This window comes from Nipponia nippon, unplaced genomic scaffold (assembly GCF_047370975.1).
Source record: "Nipponia nippon isolate SJK-2023a ecotype South Korea unplaced genomic scaffold, ASM4737097v1 scaffold_11, whole genome shotgun sequence".
In the NCBI taxonomy this organism is placed as follows: Eukaryota; Metazoa; Chordata; class Aves; order Pelecaniformes; family Threskiornithidae; genus Nipponia; species Nipponia nippon.
In genome coordinates this window covers 3,958,571-3,972,825 of record NW_028262302.1, presented here as the reverse complement: position 1 = coordinate 3,972,825, position 14,255 = coordinate 3,958,571, and positions in this window count along the sequence as shown.

Sequence of the window (14,255 nt, the reverse complement as noted above, 5' to 3'; positions counted from 1 at the left end):
ATTTCTCTCCAGCTTGCAATGTCATTTAACCCCAGATTCTATTTAGTTTAAAACACTACACTTTAGGAGGTGAATGCAATAATTTGGTTTTCAAAATTTAATCTAGGTATGTCTGCCTTTTTAAGTAAGCTACCATAGTTACTTTATTACTTTTTATATCACCGTCAGAGTATGTAATCACTGATTTTTCTTTTTTTTTCTCCAAGAAATGAGGTTTTACTCCAATATTAATTAAACTATCTGAAAAAATATTAAAACATCAGGCACTATTCAAAGGTTTGACTTTGACATTCAGACAATTTCTTTAAGTGATATCTCAGGAAAATTAGGGGAGAAGCCCTGAGAAAGTTCTTCGAAGACCCTTACCTTATTTCAATGGATTGCCAGACAAGATATTGGCTTTAAATTGTGATTAATTAACACTTTTTCAATAGCAAGTTACACTTTGAAGATTGAAGGTAAACCTAATGTAAATCCCAACTGCTTTAAAACAACCAATAGTCTATGTTTTGAGAGTCTGATTTTCAGCCTGTGTTCAAATCCATCTGCTGATCCCATTAGGGGAAACCAGCAGGGTACCAGCATTTCTCTCCTGTCATTCCAGGGGGAAAAACACCTTTCAGCAGAACCTGTCACTGGATGTCACCAAAGTTCCATGGATTCGCAGGCAAAACAGCACTAATTTATCAATAAAACTCAAGAGTCTTAAAGAAAGCAAGCAAAAAAGAGTATTGCAGGTAACCCAGTTTACCTGTAAAGCTGGCAGGACCAGAACCTGCACTCAGACAGCTATGGATGTGCTCACTGTCTTCAGTGGAGCCACTGCGGTCCATGTGCCGTGGCTTTGAACTGCCCAATATGCCACATGTGGAGTCAGGCAAGATTTGGATTGCAGGCACAGGCAATGGCTCTTTTGAAAAACTGCACAGAGTGGCTTAAATTGGGTGGTCATACCTGTTAACATAAATTTTCCCCACTCACATCTGTAAAATGAGAACGACATTTTCCCTTTTCCTCCTTATTTAGCCAGAATTGTTTGTCTGGACTGTTTATTGAGCCCAGCAGGGCTGGGACCATCCCATACCCCGTGTGCCGCCTGCACTGGGGACTGCCGGTGGCACATGCTTAGCACCTGAAAGAAGTTTTTGCCTCTCAGGTGCTCAGCACCTCCACGTGTCAGATTGGGAATCTAAAAACAAAAAGTAGGAGATGCTGATTTCCTTCCAGGGGAATCAATACAAGCACGTAATCCAAGGAGTATCTTGTTGACTAATGCCAAAATAATTTAGGTGCAGATGGAAAAAAAAAAATTTTGCCATGGATATGAAACTTTTTAATAACTATTACATGTAATAGAGAAATGGTTTGTCCTTTGGGGAAAAAAGATTGTCCTATCATGGAGAGTCCATGTGCTTTTAAAGCTTAAGAGTGGGGATTTCAAAATAATGAAATTACTTGGGCATCTGTGCCACAATGACTTCCCATGGGTATTACATCCCCAAATCCCTTGTCATTTCTAGTTTTCTCAGAAATTTCTAATTTTCTCTGAAATTACTTCTAAAAGCTAGAGAAATTGGTAGTCTTCATACAGTTTACCAAAGGACATAGAAGTACAGCGACTCTCTTAGAGTCCACCTTGGACTCCAGCTGGCCCTGCAATTGGCAAGTGCTCACTGGAGCAGGGTCTGGCTGCAGCAGCAATCCTGCCTTCCTCTGCTCCTCTGCTGCGAGGTGCTCCGGACACGTGCCCGGCAGAGAACGTGCACACAAACCCCTCTGAGACTGGGTAATAAATCAGCATTTATCACGCTCGCATACATGCACACAGATTATTTACTCACACGGCAGAGGCAGGTCTGCACACAGCCTCGCAGCAGCCAATGCCAGCCTCATCTATGGCAGAGGTATAATTCCTGCTAAATTCCTAATTCTCTTTTAATTCTATGAAATTACTATATAGCCCTGTTCATTTTACCCTTATTAAATTCAGGAGAGCTTTTCCATAAGGGATAGCTTCAGAAACATTAAAATAGGACAATTGCTGTTTTTTGGAGAGCTCTATTGCAAGTGTATTGCCTTCTCAGCTGGAAAGGATGATTACTGATGTCTGAAAAAGGTACTTACAGCTTAGTACACAGTAAACATGTATTCTGTTTTTCTTTTGCTCTGTTAAACAATATAATACATAGCAAAAATCTACAGAAATAGCAATCAAAACAGACACACTTTAAGAAGAATCCCAATGCTTCTTAATTTGTGCTTCATTCCTCCCATCAGCATTTCCACCCGCATTCATCACTGAATATTCATTCCCGCTTCTGCCTTTGGGTTGAGTGTGGCAGCAGCCCAGCAGAGTCACACAGGTATTTCGGTGAAGGGGGTGACAAGCCCCCCCACCCCACCCCACCGCTGCAGCGCAGGAGGGCCCCCAGCCCCTCTCTGCTTTGGGAGAGCCGAGCTCCCCACCAGCCCCCTTTCCCCTGCCTGATGCGCTGAGAGCTCCCCCTCCTGTTACAGTCAACCTTAACCGCAGTTGACAGATTAATATTATTACCTCATTTTAATTAATTCCTCTCCTCAATTCAAAAAAGCACATCTGGTGCTTTTCAGAGCCAGACAAAGCTTCTTTCCTCCCATCCTCTCCTGAACATCAATTAATAACTTGGCAACAAAAAGAAAATAAAGGTTTGTTCTGCATACCTAACAGTCACAAGCGACAGAGAGAGAAAAGGGACTTGCTCCAGACAGCGACCAAGGAAAAAGACAGAACCGCTGAATCTTCTGTGTTTCTGCACCTCAGCAGGGCCACAGTGACACAGCTGCTGTGGCTATGCAGTTCCCAGACCAGGGTTGTCTCACATCTCTTTAACTTGAAGTGCACAAAAAGTGGTGTGAACCTCTCTACACCCATCCAGGTAGGTGGTGAACAGCTGGCTCCCATGCAACTGCTCAAGCTCAAAAGGTGATTTCAGCCCTTACTGCCAACATTTCATCTCTCACACCCACAGTTCAACTTCTAAATGAGAGTGACTCCCCTTCCAGAATTTCTAAAATCTCTCGTAATACAAGCAGAAAACACACAGCTTCCTAAGCCCACAGTCCTACATGGCTCTGTGCCATGCAAACATAACACAGTGACCAGTGGGGCTGAAGATGATGAGGATGAAGACCACTTGCTAGTTTTCCACAGCAGGTGGAACTCTCTTTGACTAGAGAGATGAAAATAAAGTTCAAAGGACACTTTTTTTTTTAATTAAAAAAACTGAGGACAGAGTTTGGCATACAAAAGGACAAGAAGTTGTTACAACTATTTACACAACATTAAGAGATGCAGGACTAAACTCTGGCTCTCTGGGTATGTCCTTACTGGCCTGGGGTCTTCAATAAGGCCAGATCTGTAGGCCAAGGGGACCGCAAACCCATAGGAACAGGCACAGAGCCCAGGAGGTGCCCAGCCGGCTGGCAGGATGGGTTGGCCAGCATGGGCCATGCACCGAGCGGGGAGCCACTGGTGCTCTGTAGGCAGGGGGGCTGGTGACCATCACAACCTGTTCATCTCAAAGCCACCCCCTTGGATGCACATTCAAACAAGGCTTGACGTGCACCATTGAATTTTGTGTGTGAGTGGTTCCTGTTTTCCAACCTGATCTCAAGAAAGTTATGATGCCAGAAAAAACACATGAAACTTTTCAGGATGATAAGCATCCGTGCTAAAGAAGGAGTAATGTCACTGAAACCCTCTGAGTCAAAACCAAATGTGAGATAAGAATTAAAGGAATAATTTATTAGTTTTCAAAAAGGGAACTGATGCAATATTGTTCTGGTTTTGTCTACAAGCAACTCCAGGACCTCACTTCTTCAGTTCTCATTGGAGAGACAGGCTTTGAAGTTACTGTCCAACCCGACTTTCTTCTTTTAAACTTGACATTATTGCAAACTCAATAATTCAGGTTCATGACTTGCTCGGGAGCTTGACTTTCCCTTAGAATTTCTCTCTGATGATGCCTTTGTCCCAGCTTTGTAGCAGCTACTTTCTTCCTTTCTGTTTTCATTTTATTTTATCTCCTTTTTTTTTCCCCAAAAAAATTCAGAGTGTGGATCGCTCTCATGTGATTTCAGTTACAATTCCAAACTGAAGTGCTTCCCCAGTTTTTAATGCCCAAATACCTTGTGGCTATTCTTGATGGTGCTAAGTACATGAACAACTATACATTTTAAAAATCAAAACAAACATGAGAATCAGATGAAAAATGTATTTATGCACATTTTATACTGAACACAAACATATATTTTGCATCAGATGGGAAAATTTCTTCTCAGAGGATGGAATTTTATTAGACATGAGGTGAATTTCATTGCAATTAAACCAGATCTGGAAAAAAAATGGGGGAAAAAATAGCTAGCTACTGATAAACACGGATTTAAAAAGTGCAAAGATTCAGCTGTACCAAAAACATGAGATTCGGCAAATTAGAAGTACGTCCACTCTTAAAACTTGCTTTAAAATTTCTATTTTATTTTTATTATAGAACCGACTGTCACACAGAACAATATAAAGAAGGGAGCTGTGTTAGCTAATCTGCCGTAATCCTTTCAACTCTTTGAAAGAACAACAAGCGGTTGATAAGCAGGGTCAGGCTGGGTCAGGATTTTGATAGGAGACATCTGAGGAATGCCTAGGTGCTTCAGGAAGGGGATGTGGGTGATTTACCAAGCTGGCTAAATCAGCAAGCTTGCTCTCCCCTCCACTTCGGTAAGGGGCAAACGGAGCAGACCATGTGCTGCAGAAGGGGTAACCGTTTTGGGGAGATAGCTGTAATAACAGCAATCCCAACTGAGGCATTATTTTACCCTTTTATCAGGCAGTGGTTTTAACTAACACCAGCTCAGAAAAGTACATTTTGCCTTGCTGACTGATGGATAAACTGTTTCCCACATCCAGTCCTAAAATTTGCAGGGTGTTGTCAGGTGCGGTTAAGCCACACCATAAACCATGTTGTCAACCCATTGTCTCGAGTCCTTTCTCTCCTACACACTTTGGATATATAAAAAATATATTTCTGCAAAGTGCTTATAAATTGCAGAAATACCAGCTGCACCCATTACAGCTATCACCCGTTATCAGTTCTAGTGTTGGTTTTAACGGCTGATTATACATATAATCACCAAAAAATGGATGATATGCAATATCAGTAAATATTTTTAATTCATTCACCACGAAGTTCTCATCTGAACCAGAAAAATAAATGAGATAAAATGATTTTAGAAGTACGTACCTTGCACTTCTGAAATATTATACAGGCTGTGCTGGCAAAAACAACCGCCCTCCAAGAAAATATTTCATTGAAAAGTCAGTATCTGTGGGTTACTGAAAGAAATGTAGCAGTTTCAATGAAAAGAGTAAAAGCCTCTCTCTCAGACCTCATTTCATGCTTTTTTGTTTCCACTGAGCATATTTTAAGAACTAATCAGCCTTATAAAAGGTACCACTGTTAATCTACTGTTTGTCTTCGTCTTCACTGCAGCTGCTTAGTAGATAGAGAGCAAACAAAACCAGAATTAAGGTCATTCCATTTAAATCCTTCAGAGTAGAAGACAAGGACTAAATTATTGCTGAGAATTACATGAAGGAAAAGGCCAGGATAAGATAACTATTGTTTATTATTTGCCAGACCCGTAGTGGCACTGCATTTACATATTTGTGAAGGGATTACATTAACGTTTTATGAGATTAATTGGTAGCATGGGGAGATTCTCTGATATACTGTCTACACAACTTAAAAGTATGCTCCTGTGCTTTCACAGACCGTACGCAGTACATATGGCTAGTGAGAAATAACGCAAACCTACCAGCTACCGATCAGTTGTCAGGCATGAGATGTAATGACATTTTTTCACATAAATAAAATATAAAGGACATTATTACATTTCATCATACAGCACAGGTCCAAATTCACAGGATCATAGTAAAGACCTTAATGCATGACTTTGTTTTCCTTCACGAGACATCTTAAACCTGTATTTTCACATCTTTAAGGCAAAAGGAGCAATAGCACAAAAGATCTCTTTTATGCTAATAACAGGAAATCATTTCACAGTAGTCAAATATGAGTAGAAAATGAGTGGTCAAATGAGTAGAAAATCTTTTGGCCATCAAAAATCCACAAGCTTTTCCTTCAAATTAGGAAATATTCCCTGGGAGCTACTCTATAAATAATACATGGTGGGGTTTAGTGTAATCTTTAGTATGAGAACATGCTTTCTTTAGAGCCAACAGTAATACCACTTCAAGAAGGAAATGCTGTGCGAAGAGAGGATCTTGCAGCTCTCTCCCACTTTAAAATCAAGTACATTGGCTCCACAGTATCTCCAGCCCCCAGGAGCCTGATGGCTACAAGGTATGAGTCAGCTCCACCACTCCGACCTCTCAAGTGGCAGAGAGGTATGTCCCGGTTTAGTACCCCGTGCTGGCTCAGGCTTCCTGCACTCAGGCTCCGTGAGGCTCACTTGACACCGAGGCTGGTCAGAAATGAAATATTGGCACTAGGTATCCACAAAGAAAACAAAATGAAGGGGGACGTTTCAGGCGGTTGAAGAAGGACCCCCACCTACATGCGATGCAGATGCGGGACGAGATGCTCACAGTGTTGTCATCCAAGCTGGGGAAAGCTGCATGAGAGGGGGAACTGCTCACCAACCAACACAAAGTTTGTATCCTTCTTTTTTCAAGCAACGATTTTGATAGGAGATAAGTCTCAAACACCAAGTCACTGCAGATTTACATATAGCCTGGAAATAATTGTCCTTTCCCCCATCCTTTCCTCCCTCCCTCCCTCCTTTCCCCTCATAATAAGCATGAGATTTTTTTTGCTTATCCTGTTTCATTTGATCTCCCAAACCTCCTTCACCCAGCCTGATTTCACCCATCCAAGCCGAGTTGGCAGCGAAGGGCATTTAACCACAGCCATTCATTGCCTGCTGCGGCTGGGCTCTGTGAGAGGTGACAGGAGGCTGGTGGAGGGGGGACCCAGAGCAAAGATGTGACGCCCCCAGGGGACCAGGGAGTAACCAAGCCATTAGGACTCACTGTGTTTGCAGGCCACACGAGCAATCCCTTCAGCTTGCTAGGAACCAGCAAAGCTTTGCGAGGGAGGTTTGCCTCGGCCCCTCAGATAGCTTGGGAGCAGATCGATTCAATTGGACCATGTTCTTTTGGTCACATCCCTTCTTCTAACAATTCACCTGCATGTGTTTAATTTTATACAGCTCTCTTGGGCTGCAATATCAGTAAGCAGATGAATTGCAACAGATGAAAAGTAGGTGGCTCATAAATCTTTCAGGTGTTAATAAATCACTGGCACCAGTGGAATTTCTAGGAATATCCGCAAATAGAAGATTCAGGGTGGAGCAAGAATAAAACCATTTTTTTCTCCCTTCTTTAGGGGCTACAAAAAGCAAAATATTGCTTAATGTTCTACTCTTCTCTGTGGAATAAACCTAATCTATATCTGTGTATATCCCTATACAAAACAGTCCTTGTTTATCTGTTTAGGACATACACAGCTTTAGTGTCATACTGCTAAGGACTTTCACTAAGGAAATAATGGCTATATACAATCAACTATTGGGTATAATAATATTGAAGATAACAGTCATTACTAGAGCCACTGAAGAAACACATAAAAATTCTAAAACTCTCAGAGGTGACATCTGCAAATAACGTCACTTGCATTCTTACATCTCTGAAACATGTTTTGAAGCACTTACACAAAAATGCCACTAACATAATTCACCACCGAAATGTTACAAGGATGATAGGACTATACAAAAACCAGCTAGAAATACATAATAGAAGGAAAATATTTTTCTTTATGTGCATATACAAATAAAAAAAAAAGCAGCTTCTGAGCCACATGTTGAAAGCAGCCTGAATGTATCAATGCAAAAAGAAAACCCAACCCCACACTATTTTTTAGAATATTGGAAACCTAACTTGAGCTCCGGATTTAACACCTTCTGTATCTGAAAACGCATGAGCACATGTCTGTATTTTCTTGTCTGTACATAAGGCCAGAAATCCTTTCCTCCTCGTTCCCTGTTCTTTCTGAGAGATGCTGCTACTGTCTTGTTTATTGTTATAGTCATCTGCAATCATGACATTTGTGTGCCATTTCAAGTACTAAAATAAAAAGAAGACACCAAGCTGAGCTCTTCCTCTGCCTACAGCTGACTTGGTGGGCCAGAAAGGAGTCGGGCTGGAGATAACAAAAAGTCCTAACAGAGAGAGAGGCACAAATGGAGAAAGGCACTGTTGATTCTAGCCCTAATTTGTTGGAAAGCATTAATCAAGAAACAAATCGCCAGCAGATGTATGTCATCTAATGCATTACGTGCATTTCTGTCAGCAAGACACTGGCTATGCTAGCAACTGCCAGATCCTATAGGCTGGAACTGTAGTTCTAAGATGATGGTGTACTAAGTCTATAGCATACAGCATTAACAGCAAACTTGGAAAACATATGTTACAGAACACAAAAGCTAGTTGCCCAGTTCGATGACATTTAAAAAAAAATACATTATATGGCAACAAAATCATAAATGGTTTTATGTATCAACTGTAAAACACTCCATCATGTTTTACCAAAGCTGATCAAGAAGCTGGGATAAAAAAGAAAAGGCAGAAAAGGATCATATTCAGGTTATGATTATGGTTAAGGAACTAAAAAGTTATTTATTTGTAAATGTTAGTCTCTTGAAAGGAAGTTTCATAGAGGTTGAATTAAATAATTTATCTAACATAAAGAAGGCATTATACTTGCAACATGTAAATATTGACTGACTTAGCTAATGAGTGGCTGTGTATAAACAGCCTCCTTTTTTATTTCCACTGGAGTCTAGAGCAGACAGCTTTGTATATTTTACAGTCTCTTGTACCTGAGCCAACAATTGATAGTGCAGGAGATCAAAGCCTTGATACAGAGATGCCAAGCAATTTGTGTATAAATGTGCTCCTTAAAAAGTGATAAGAGCACAAAAGAAGTTTTAAGATATTTTCACCACAATTTAAATGGCAAATAGCTAATTACTCTGATGAGCTGTGTTAAAGTTGTACCCGATGCTAAAAATGTACCAAGAGGATAGAAGTTCAAAAAATGCTTTCTGGTTTTTTCCACAAGATTTGTAAATGAGAAGATATTTTACATTAAAAGCAGCCACAACTCCTTCTGTTCTCAACAGGAATATTTCATTTAACTCCTTAATTATTTCTTCAGATTTTATGTAACGGGCTAGGACGTAATTTTGTCTGCATAATTTATCTGAGATATTTAAGGAGACGAGTAACAAAAAATGCCTTCAATGGCCATAAGGTGCTCACTAGTAATGTCTGCTCAATTAAAGTCATTATTAACACATTAAAGTCATTATTGACACATGGAGTGATAACATTCAGTCCAAGACTCAAGCTTCTTCAAGGTTTCTATTGCAGTTATACTGCCTAATTTACAAACAGGTTGAGCATGCTATGCAATGCATAGCATGTAAATCATCGTGTAAAGAAATGTCAGTTAAAAGTATAACAGCAGTAAGATATATTTTGCAACCAGCTTGCTGGGACTGTGGAACTATAGGAGGTATTGCACTACAATGCCTTCAATAACTTGAAAAACTCTATGGATTACACTTTGATTCCTGTATATTACTTGAAGGGTTAAATTGTGGGCACAAGTATTTTCCACTCATGTAACAAAGTACTTGGCTTCTTCACTTTTTATTATGCAATAAAAGACAACAAGTCAGAAGTACAAATGTAACACTCACTAAGACTCTTAGAAATGAACATTATAACCCTCTCTCTTGACTTGTTTTCTCACACTCTATCAACAAAATTGGTTAGAACAAAAGGGAAAGGTGAATAACATCTGAACAACAGACACTTACTTATTGCTGTGTAGTAGTACCAGGAGGCACATAAACTGGTGATGAACTGAGAGAGAAAGGCACCTCTCCATGCAGATGTATATTTAAAAAAACCAAACAAACAAAAAACCCCAGAAAAAGTAGCATCTTGCACTAATTCTGCTCAGTTACAAACAGTGCAAGGCAACAGTCTACCAAACCCACAGCTGAGTTCAGGGTAGGCTTGTGTCTGAATGAGTTCTGTGATGATTTTTAATATGGGGGCGTTTTTTAACAGTACACTCCGTATTGTGTAGCTAACTACTCTTGCAGCATAAGAACACCCTGGGTACAAGAGGCAGCCGGGGTATGGCAGTCAGCCTGTACGTGCAATGCCGCTAGCAAAAGCAAAGAGCACTGGCTGCAGGAACGAAAGAGAGGACCAGGCAGGGGTGAGTGATTCCAAGTTCTGCCTATGTGTGCGTGCGTGCATGCGTGTCTGTGTGCACATGCATGTGTGTGTCTGCAGAGCAGTGTGAAGGGAGTGTTACGGTGTCTGGAAATACACCCACTCCAGCTTTAATCCAACTAGCTCTGGCAATGAAAGCAGTGCAAGTATGCAATTCAGCAACCAGAGTAGATCCCAGACCCCAGCGATCTGAGCAGCAGCCCCTGCAGAAGTCTGTGTTCAGTCTCCTGCTGCCATTGCACCTTCGACTCCAGCGCAGACGTATCTTCTGCGGCGGCAGTTTCCCAAGCGTAGGCGGAAAGCTACGACACCGCACCCGCTGCCTCTTGCTTGGCTCACACCTCTTTGCTTTCTCTGTGCTCTGGGGGAAATCTGAACATAGACTTTTCTCCCCAGCCACGCTTATTTTACCTAGATGTAATGACACAGGCCTAGAAAACTCATTTTAATATTTTTTACCCATTTACTCTGATTCAAAACATTGCAGTAATTAGAAATAAATACTGAGTGGGTACAAATCCCTTTACTGCTATATCTATAAATAGCTGTGCTCATAGTTACTGTGCTGCAATACAATCCCAGGCCAGTGATAGGTGAGAAATTAAATAAACATCATCAGTTGTAAAACTAACAGGCAGAACTGGAGTTTTGTTCCCAGTTAAATCTAGGTTTGACCTGGGAGGCTGATCCTGGTAAGGCACCCTGACATTTTGAGGCAGAAAGCACTATAACAGAGCCAGGCACGGCCCCATACTGTTCTGCTACAGGACTATTTTCCGGCTTTTGCCAAGGGAAGACAAAGCCCTGACGTGAACAGGGGACCTCATACGACAGCGCGGGTACCATGATGAGCGTGGGATGCTTTCCACAGCCAGGGGACGTATCCCTGCTGAGAGGACAAATTTCACACAGCAGCCTGAGCTCAAAGCATTGTGCAGCCCTGACACAGCAAAAGCAAACCAGACGTCGAGCACAGATCCAAGGCAGTGGTTTTGTTCTTCCCTGCCACAGCCACCGGCTCCTGTCCCCTGTTCCTCTGCCTCCGCCTGGCCCTGGCAATGCGAGTGGCGTCGGCACTGCCGCAGGAGCAATGCACACAATTCACGAGGGCACAACCCCACACACAAGCACACTGAGTCTCTCCTGCTGCTGCAAGGTGAGGATTTTTTATTTTACATGCCCTATCTCTTTGTTTCCTTTGGAAGCCCTCCATTTTTTGGAGGAGACCCAGTGGGTTTAAAGTAATGACAGTTATAAAGAAAAAAAAAATCAATCTATTAACGTCTCAGATTCAGGATATACTCAGTCCTTGGCCTCCGCAGTGCCTGCACGCTCAGATGCACTTAGAAAATCCCCCAATAAAATAAAAGTGAATAATAGATGCAGGTCTATCATTTCTTATTGGATTTTCCAGTCAAACTGAAAAGGAGTGGACACAAGACCTGGGACTTAAATAAAAGATTTGCATTCACCTGATTCAAGGGTGGATGCATGGCAATAAGAAAAGGATGGTAAATATGTCCTAGAGCAAAAGACTAAATATGTTGTATTCATTCAGCTAACTACAGGGGGTAGATACTAAGGGGTAACTTCATCACAGTCTACAAGTGTCTGTGTAGGAATCAAAAATGTAATAAAGGCCTCTGCAGTCTGCCAAGGAAAGGTACAATAAGCTCCAACTGCTGGAAGTCGGATCAAGGCAAATTCAAGCTTGAAATGAGGTATGGCACTTTTGTAATGATGCTAATTAGTCACTGAAACACTTTGCTGAGGATAGTGGTGGCTCTCTGGGAATTATAAAGCAAGTTTAACTGTGCTTTCTTGGGAACATGCTCAGTTTCCAACTAGGTGTCATTCAGAGGAGACCTACAGCAGCTCTGTGCTATGCAGGCAGGATTTCATGTTGTAGGTCCTGCTACAACAACCTGGCCCATCCTCACCACAGACCTTCTTTTCACTTGGCACGTTATAGGAGGACACAGGGGCGTGATGCAGCTGCATACATGTTATAACCGCTTCACTCCATGTCTCCATGATTCACAGACTATAAACCAGAAGGAACTGTGTCTCCTTTTGAGGGTTTCTTCTACATGGGAAAGAAAAACCTAAAGAAGCTGCCTCTCTAAAACCTTTTCTGCAGTACTGTGCCATGTGGTGAATGCAGTCATGCAAATAATTTGCAAACAAGCAGAAATGGTCACACACTGTGCTGAATACTGTCAACATGAATCAGATCATCTCCACACTACATGTTTTTGGAGGGCACTTGGAAAAATGCTGGTGCTTGGGTACTGAATTTTATAGTATTTCTAGAAATTACACAAGCCCCACTTTTCCTGGCATTATCTTCCCATTGTAAATATTTGATCACTTTCTTTTATCCCTTTCCATGAACTATTGCTACCTAGAAGAAGCAACAATTTTCATTCACCATTGGAAAGTCCTCTGAGATCCCTGACATCAAGTACCTTTCCCATTCATATCAATGATGTGCAGGATCTTTCCTGGCTATTTGTGGTCCAGGGCTGACAATTGTTAAACACAGATTCATGCTTTACCAGATTTTAAACCAGCTCATGAAGTGCTGTTATCTCCGTAACCCAGTGAATGTCTTATGGAAATACATGGAAATGCCAGGCACTACAAGAGTTCCCCACTTGCCTGTATTTAGGAATCTAAATCTGGATTTTTTTGCCAATCTAGAGAAATAAAATGTCTTCTTGTAGCAGACCACCCCAGAGCTGGATTTATCACCAACTATGATTCAGCAATCAAATATTTTATTGTTTTAGCACAGAATGGCAAAACCACAACACATTTGCAAAAACTAAAGAAACTATACTTTCAGAAATTTCTCATAAGTTTATGATTATTTTTCTTACCTGCTCTAACATCTTAGAAGCTCCTGATACTGCCTAATTATTCTCCAAAGTCTGGCAGGCAAGCCCTGGAAAGTTCTCAAAGGTGTATATTGCCTGTTTCTTATTCTTTAAGAAGATTACCAGAGCTATTTCAAGCAAGTTCCCAAGAAAAATGCTTCTTCCATCCTCTGTCTTACTGTTCATCAATATCTCATTTTCTGTGGTTGGTCCTGGGAAATCACATGGCCATGCAGAGGCTTAAGTTATTTTAAATCATTTCTCCACCCTCAAAGTACCTGGCTTCACATTTTTTTAGCTACGTAGATCTCTATTAGTAGATTCCTAGCTTTGGGATGTAAAACCTCTTTTTTAGCTTGTTCCACAGCCTTAAAGACAGAGTGGCCAAACAGAATTATAGAGCAGTTGTTAACCACATATATGTTCGACACTACAGACCACAAAAAATAATTAAAACGTGTAGATGATGAAGGCAAGGGAGGTACTTGGTTTGGGGTCTTTCCCACTGCTCTCCTATTCGTTGAAGGGACGCGAACACTGTGTCTGTACCGTGAGTGTGGCTCACTCTCTGTGTCCCTCCTGTGCCCGCAGCTAACCACCCTGCAGCCACCCTCGTTTGCCTATGGACCCCTCTGCAGCAAACCTCCCACATCCTTCCAAGAAGAAATCCAAGCAGTGCTCGTGGCATGGGTAGCTCTGCGCCCTGCACAGACTAAGCTTGGGGCTGCTCCCAGGGGGAGGCAGAGGAGGGAGCGCAGGCACAAGCATCTCTGCACCCGTGGCTGAAGGGCCAGGGGCTGCCCCTGTCCTTGAACGGTCCTTCACATCCAAAGAAGATAAGTCTGTAATACTTGAAAATATGCTCTTTCACTGTTAAAAAGGCTGAAATGATTTATTGCTTGGCAGACAATTACAGTTTATGCAGATTGAATGCCAGAAGGTGTTTTTGCTAGGATTTCACCATTATCTGACATTTTCCAATGTCTGTAGATTTGATGATGTGGTTGAGT